Source organism: Nicotiana sylvestris, chromosome 8 (assembly GCF_000393655.2).
Source record: "Nicotiana sylvestris chromosome 8, ASM39365v2, whole genome shotgun sequence".
NCBI classification, from domain to species: domain Eukaryota; kingdom Viridiplantae; phylum Streptophyta; class Magnoliopsida; order Solanales; family Solanaceae; genus Nicotiana; species Nicotiana sylvestris.
The window spans coordinates 147715485-147723471 of record NC_091064.1 but is presented as its reverse complement, the minus strand read 5'-3'; the positions used below and the strand labels follow the sequence as shown (position 1 = coordinate 147723471).

Below are 7987 nucleotides of genomic sequence, written 5' to 3'. Positions count from 1 at the left end.
CATCTGAGTGAGGAGAAAGCCATATGGTAGCCCATGATTCCCACCTTTAAAGTTTGCCAACTTTTGCATATGATCTACCATGATTGCTGGAAAATTTATTAGGACAAACTCATCAAGGTCTTCTATTAAGACCATATCCGATTTTGTAGCAATAGATCGCCTCTCAAAACGAGGTAAGAGCACCTTATTGACCAGTTCAAAGAGAAGCTGATACTCAAGAAGCAATACCTTCGTATGCACTTGTTCCCCCTACTGAATAGCTTGCTCCTTCATGATGGCTCTCCTAAAGTTTACACCATAGACACCCTTGACTGAGGATATCCCTTCACATGGAATTCTGAGAACCTTTCCCAATGTTGAAGCGTCAAGTAGTATGTCTACTCCATTTAGTAGCGCACAAATGTGATCCCCCTCAATAGTGAAGAGAGATGTGTAAAAGGTTTGTACCGCATCTTCGTACACCAGAGGCATGCTCCCTTCAAACAAGTGTTCCCATTGTTGAAATTCCACAATCTCAAGAATTTGTCTCATACCGGCCATCTTCGAAATTGTTGGGTCAAATGTACGACCCCACAAGACTTTCTGATTTCTTAATCTCTACTGCCAAAAACCACTATCACAGGACATGGTCCTTAGTGCACCAGGTTCTTTAATAGTTTCCCATTTTCATTTGCTAGACCCTTTACCAGACTTTCCTTTCAAGCTTACTAACCCCACAATATCATCTTCAGACATGGCTTGCTCAGTTTGACTCCTTTTGGACTTGTTGCTGCCCTTCACGGATGAACCATTTTGTTGCTCAATAGTTTCATCGGAAGCTTTATCCATAGACTTTTGAGTTTTCATAGATTGTTGTACTAAGGAACCAGGTTCCATTGGAGCATTTTTGTCAATCCCACTTACTGGAACACTTTTGTTAGTGACAAATTCCCTTTGATTCATTATCCTCTTTTTCCGTGTCTTGACACTCCTCTTACTTTTCTGCAATGTGGACTCAAAACTCTCTTGCTGTTGTGACCTAATAGAGGGTGATTTGGAGGAGGACTCTACGAGCTTAGAGTGATCAGGAGGTACAGGAGAGGGTTTGCATGGAAGAGAATCAGGTTCTTCAGAAGGTTTTTTTGAGAACATCTCATGAGCTAAAGACTCGAGGAATATTGTGGTTCTTACATCTCCTAGGAATGGAGTTTCTTCCCCCTGATACTCAGACGAGAGATATGCTCCTTCATTCATCAGACTCTCAACAGTGATAGCCATGATGTTATGTCACTACAAGAAAATTGTCTTTTATATACGAGAAAAATGGTCCCTAAAAGTCCGATTCTGGTCTTAAAGTGTCAATAGAGACCAGTAAAATCTGGTCGTCACTAGTCGCTATAGGCTCTGTCTCTAAAAGGTAATAAGGACGAGCGCAATGACTGGTCGTTAAAGAGTTTTAGCGACTAGAATTATTCTGGTCTCTAAAACACATTTAGGACCAGATTTCTATCCCTTAGACAATGACCCATCTGGCACATTTATATATTTAGGGACCAAAAATTATAGTCCTTAAAGATCTTTAAGGACCAAAAGTCTGATTGCTAATTGTTTCATATCCAATTTATTACCAGAATATTATACAATTTGCGAGAAAAATAATTAGCATAATATAGACAAAATTACCAGTAACATCAAGATTTGATATATACACATCAAGGTTAAATCATTGAGACCTTGATGTAGATTTCATTAACATGTCAAATACAAGGAGGGGGACATATACCTTACCTCCAACATATTTCTGAATATGAACTTTACATAGTACAACCATCTAAATATCCTCGCTATACTAGTATATTTAATACATTCCAAAGTGAGTAATTAAACTAATATAATAAGTTAAAAATATTACTTTAAAGGCAAAAATTAGATCAACCAACAATCGTAAAGAAATAACTTAGTTTTGTAGCAGTAAGGAACATAATTGGATAAATGTTGTATTAGCTTTTGTCTGCAGGAATAATGTCTAGTGTAAGAGGCCGATGTTTTTGTTGTGGTTTGAATTCCCTCTGCTAAGCCTTTTTTTCTACTATGAAACTGCCTTGGTAAAATATCTTCATATTCAACAAATCTTCATTTCTGCATCCACTTCGCCCTGAGAACTTCACACGGTATTAATTAGTCTCAACTGTTGTTAAAACTGAGTACGTCAAGAAGCTGAACTCAATGGAGATTACATCTCTACAGCAAAGTCTAAAATAGTGCATAACTACAACAAATTAAAGCTAAAAACCATCAAGCTGCTAGTCTTGAACTACATTAATATTCAAACTATATCCTAATATTTCATCTTAGTACCTCTTGGTGCAATGGTTAAACTCTGTACAGCCTCTAAGGGAACAAAATTTCTCCTAGTGTAGCATCTTCATATGGACTCTATTATTCGAGGAAATTTTTTGTTAAAGGTATTTTTCATATATTTCATTAAGGTGAAAATTCTCTGCACTTTGTGTTCAAAATCTTGTTGTTTGAATATACTTGGACCTTCACTTGTACCTGCACATATTAACACCATATTAGCCTATACAACTAGGAAATAAATAAAAATAAAATATGCTACTGTGCACGAAAGCATTTCCAATAACTAACCATTTGGATAGCATACTTCATTGTGCTCAAATGAAATAAGGTAGTAGGGAATTCTAGTAGTTCAACTAATATGTTGGTCACAATATTTTCAGCTAGACCATCTTAAGGACATCAGAATTAGTTGCATGTTTTACTATCTTTTAAAGCTGCCCATTCATAACATTCAAGGAAGTAATTTCCTTGCATAGAGAATAATGTAAATGAAATCAAGACATTCTAAACAATGACATAGCAACTCAAACAAAAAAAAGTATTTCTTTTCTAGCACTGCTCAAATACTTCACTTTTCAACTACTTATTTATGATAACCGGGGGATATAGTTTGTTCACAAATTTGAATGTCACTCAAGTCATGACAAATAATAGTATTTTCCAGTTTAATGATATTACTTTGGAAAAAGGGTACAGTTGCTCAACCTAAATTAACTGCATACTCATATTTTTGCTCCTATTATTCTCCAAGAAGTCAAAAAAGTCAAATAAGATAAAGGATAACAATAGCTAATCCTGAAATGTAGCAACTGACATCGAAAAAAATATATTAACAACCAAGATCATGATTTCATTAGCAGATAAGAAAAATAACTAGAGATACGCCAAACAAAGAATAGTGAAACTAAGAATTTCTACATAACTTTGCACCAATGAGATTGGCTTCGCAAGAATATTATACATCTCAATGGATTGAAGCTTGTAAAAGTGCTGGGATAATGCAAATATCAAATCTAAGATGTGAAAATAGGTACAAGTTAACTCAAAGGGAGTATCATGGCCAAACACAAAGAATATCTTAATCCACTGATCAAACATAAGCTCAAAATTAGAACAAAATATAGTACATTATTTCTATGGAAAAAGAAAAGAAACCATAACTCAATAAGGGAGCCTCTAACTCTGTTGATTACTCAACTACTTAGATATACAAACAATCAAATGAACATGATAAATTTTAACTACTGTGCTACATCCTTTTATAACCACTGAAAAATAATCTCATTCCTGGTACAAGTTTTGAAGTTCAAAACTCCTAAACTAATTATTAACACCCTTCTTTCACAACATAAACCGTCTAATATTCTTCTATTTTCTTCTCGCATTACATGTGACCATCACATTTAATAGCGCAAGAAGTAACAAATATCCCCCATAGACCCTTCCAAAATTATCATGTCATAAACTGATGCAATTTACATTTAAAATTCAAATTCATGACAAAATATCTTTATCGTTACATTTGAATTCAGTAAGACATTTCTGTGATAATATGTCACAACTCATATGAATATTTATACATTGACATTAAAAGCGAAAAATAATAAAGCAAGCAAACAAAGAAAAACGTTTTAGTTTAACAATCAAAAAACAAAAATTTGTAATCACAATGTAAATCCATAAAAAATTATCTTGGAATGAAATCACTACCTCGTCGCCAATAATGATAAGAAATTTACTTTATTGGACATAGTTTATCGAGAATCCCAAAATATATCTGGAGCTCAAGCCCTAGCTAGATTTGTTATAACTTTTGGAGAAGAATTGACCCAAACAATATGGAATAACTAGATAAACCATTATAGAATACATATAAAAGGATAATTTTTGACATACTCAAAAATCAGCCCACAAACTTGTATCTGATTTAAGAACAATGCAATATTCAACAACTTTGCAGAAGGAAGAACATCAGTACTCCATCCAACGGCTACCCATGTCTCTCTAACAATATAAGAAGAAATCGAAAAAATGAAATCTTGAGAGATGAAGATTTAGGGATCTTACGGGTTTGAGAGATAAGGTCTAGGGTTTTCAAGGTTTTGAGAAGGAGAGATGGAATTTTCAGAGAACTGAGTTCTAATTACAGAGTTTTTATTTTTGTTTATTTCATCTTTTTAAGGTAAAGCTAAATAATGTGGTCTACTCCACTAAATAACAGTATTAAAAACTAGAATTCAACTATTTTAGTGGCCGAATTTAGTCCCTTCGCTAATTAAAAAATAAAATGGAGAACTAGGGACTAGAAATCAATATCGTCCTTATAAGTAAACTTTTAGGGACGAGATTTGCAACCCGTCGCTAGATTTTGGTCACTAATAAGTCTTTTTCTTGTAGTGTGCATTGCTTCTTTTTCCGGTGACTCTTTGAGAGTCACTTAGTCTAAAATAGAGGAGTTCAGATACTGATCAGGATCATCCTCAGGGACCTCTAACACTTCAAAGATGAAACCCCCTGAGTGTTCTTTGATGAGATCAGAGGAGTGACAAGACATAGAGTTCTCAGTATATGGGAGAAAAACAGGGTTTGTCAGAAAAGGAAAGACTATAGGAAAAGAGCAGGAGACAGGTGTGGGTAAACTAGAAGAATGAGTGAAATAGTGAAGCTCTAGGGATGATTTCAGGGATGATAGGAAAGAGGGAGTGGTGTTAATGGTGGAAGAATGAGGCGATTGTTCGATTGTCATTATAGGAGTACTTGGAAGACTAGTAGAGTGAGAGAGAGATGAAGAGAGGATCACAGCTACACAAAAGAGATGAAGGTTCATGACTTGCTGTGAGAAAGAGAGAAAGTTTTATTGGAAGAAGGGCTAATGATGAGAGGAGAGAGAAACAGGTTCTGAATAGTTCTAAAAACGGCGGTAGGTTTGTGGGAAAGCGTTACCGTGAAGAAGGGATGAAGGGATTTGAAAGACAAGACATGACATGTAGACTTTGAAAAGTCGGATGATGTGGCAGTTGAGTTAATTTTGTTAAAAAAATTATTTTGTGAAGCCATGCACAATAAGCACATTACTACTAACCTAGGGTACAAGAACCTGATGCCAGACCAATTTTTGAAAAAGGTTTTAGCAGCTCCTCTCTCGTAGTTCATACTGTACATTTAGCTTCTATGATCGTTATGCGTGTTTACCTGCAACGGTATTGATGTGAGTTAGGCTTGGTCAGAAAATACTTTAGCTAACTTTACCTAACGGTGTCTTGCATAGCCAGCTGATGGAGGATCAGGTTCTTTATTAGACTCTTATGACCCCATCTTCACCTTGTTTGATCCAGAATATTCTCTACTTAAGGCTTTGACAAAGATATCTGAAATTTGGTCTTCTGTTTTGCAAGACTTTCTACAGATCAACCTTTTCTTCATATTGACCCTCAGAAGATAATCCCACCCCTCAATGTGCTTGGTCCTCTTGTTTTGAGATTCTTCTTCAGTTGTTGACGAGGTCATTGAGTTTTGCTTCCTTGTCCCCCAAGGGATGAGACATAATCATGGCAAGTGAACCGTTCCAGAAGTGTTTTTCATTTCCACAGAAAAACCTGCATAGTTAACATTATCATACCCAACAGGATTAAAAATGTTGTCACCTGATAGGTAATACGGGACCAGGTCCTGAGTTCCCTTAAGGTATCTCAAACTTCTGTGGGCATCCTTCAAGTAGTATTCCTTCGGACTTTCACTTTGGATTCTATTCTGGAGTGGTGATACATAAGGAACTAAGGAAAAATGTTTTTTTTTGTTGTTTTTGTGTTTTTTTTTAAAAAAAAACTTATCTAACTCTAGAATAACAGAAAGTGATTGACTTGTCACACAGATGGGAACTTTTGTGTTTGCAGTTTGGGACTGAAGTTTGATTGGTAGGGAAGATTTGGAAGAATTTGATTTCCCCACACTATGTGTTCTGTTGTGAGGAGTTCCATGAGCTGCATCTCCATTCTTTCTTCATCTTCAGTAGTGGTAAGTGGAGTACCATGTTCCTTATGAGAAGTGGAAGATGATGTTGCATTGTCTTTTACCAGTCTCCTTCATCTTACTCATTTTATCAGCCTCCCTAATTGAAGCTTCAGATATTTCTCAGGGACAAGAGTTGGTTCATCATATTGATCATCACTGTTTCTTCTTGGTTAGAGGAAGGTGTCTTGTTGAATACCCCATGAGCACTTCCTTTCATTTAGTGTGCCCTTTGTTATAGACTTTGTGGCCTTACTCTGTGGAGAGTACCCCAGAAGGATTCCTTCGTTCGTCTTTTGCATTAATCTTCCCAAGCTGATCCTTCCCGTTGTCGAGAACATGGCATTTTTAGTCAAGAAGATTCTCAGATGAGTTGTCTTTCTATCAAGAAGGCATTTTGTTTCTATTTGACAGCTCATAGTGGGTTTTGATTCAGGAGGGACCTGATCGACACTTGTTCACCAAGTAGAAAGCAGTATTTACTACTTTTGCTCAGAATTTCTTGGCGATTCCATAGTCGAAGAGCATTGTCCATGCCACATCTTCCAGTTCTGTTCATTCTTTCAGCAATACCATTTTTCTGTGGAGTCCTTAGTATAGACAAATTGTGCGTGACCCCCCTCCCCCTTTTTTGTTTTCACTTGAATATTCTTGACAAGAACCATTAACACCTAGAGAGTCTCCTCCTTTGTTTTGTGGACCCGTGTCCAGGTGACTCTTGAGTTTGGCAGACCACGCATCAGGTCTTTATGAGTTAATTTATTCGGAGGTGAGAAGCTTGCATAGACCATTATTTCATGCCAATTTTCCGATTTCACTTATCTCATACCACCAGCTTTTGGACATTCATAGTCGACCGAGTGGACGTTCTTGTTTCCTTTGTCCACTGAGACCACTCGGCCAGTTATCAGATTGGTACCTGTACTTTAGGCCTTTCACATAGTACACGTTCCCAACTGAGTGCCAAAAAAAAGCATTCCAACTTTACATTTACTGAGAATGTACCCTCTCCTTTCATTTTAAGGATACATTCCCTTCCTGCAGGGCTTTCAGTGAGAAGAAATTCATGATATTTTCAGTCATGTGCTTTGAGCATCCACAGTCCATAGTCCATCGCAGTCTGCTTCCTCTCACTATTCCCTGTACATGCAAATCAAAGGTTAGATTTAGGAACCCAAACTAGTTTGGGTCCCTTGTTATGATAGAAATGATGAATAAGGGCTTTCCTAGTCCATACAGGCAACATCCGCTTCTTGCGAGTGGTATCTGGTCCTTTGTTAGTAGTCATTTTATCAGTAAACACTTTGTTTTTCTGAACAGACTGAATCTTGGCCTGGCAATTTTCTTTAAAATACCCATTGTTCCCACAGTGGATACATAGCCAGTTATCAGGGATAGTGACATACTTGATGTGAGGGTTTTAAGGAGTTTTCTCCCTTTGGAACCCGATGCCCTGCATGTTTCCACTATTGTTAAGATACATGGCAGTGACAACATCTGAGGACCAGGTCCACTTTAGAGATTTCTCAAGATCAATTCTTACTTTCTCCAATTCAGCTTGAAGTTGCTGATTCTTCTCGAGTTCACTACATAGACTGGTTTTCACAATAGTTAATTCCTTTTCAAGCAAGATGTGTCT

General features: G+C 36.7%; 1 long non-coding RNA gene across 3 annotated transcripts; it reads right to left on the bottom strand.

Moving 5' to 3' along the window:
- Positions 1-1658: 1658 nt before the first annotated feature.
- LOC104210473 (uncharacterized) lies at positions 1659-4597 on the bottom strand. 3 transcript variants are annotated; one of them, XR_706900.2, is made up of 3 exons: positions 4237-4546; positions 2338-2535; positions 1659-2141 (listed from the first exon to the last, which is right to left on the bottom strand). It is a non-coding gene; the product is annotated as an uncharacterized lncRNA (long non-coding RNA). The 3 variants fall into 3 exon arrangements; XR_706899.2 differs by having other exon boundaries at positions 1659-2134; positions 4237-4541; XR_706898.2 differs by having other exon boundaries at positions 1659-2535; positions 4237-4597.
- Positions 4598-7987: the final 3390 nt, after the last annotated feature.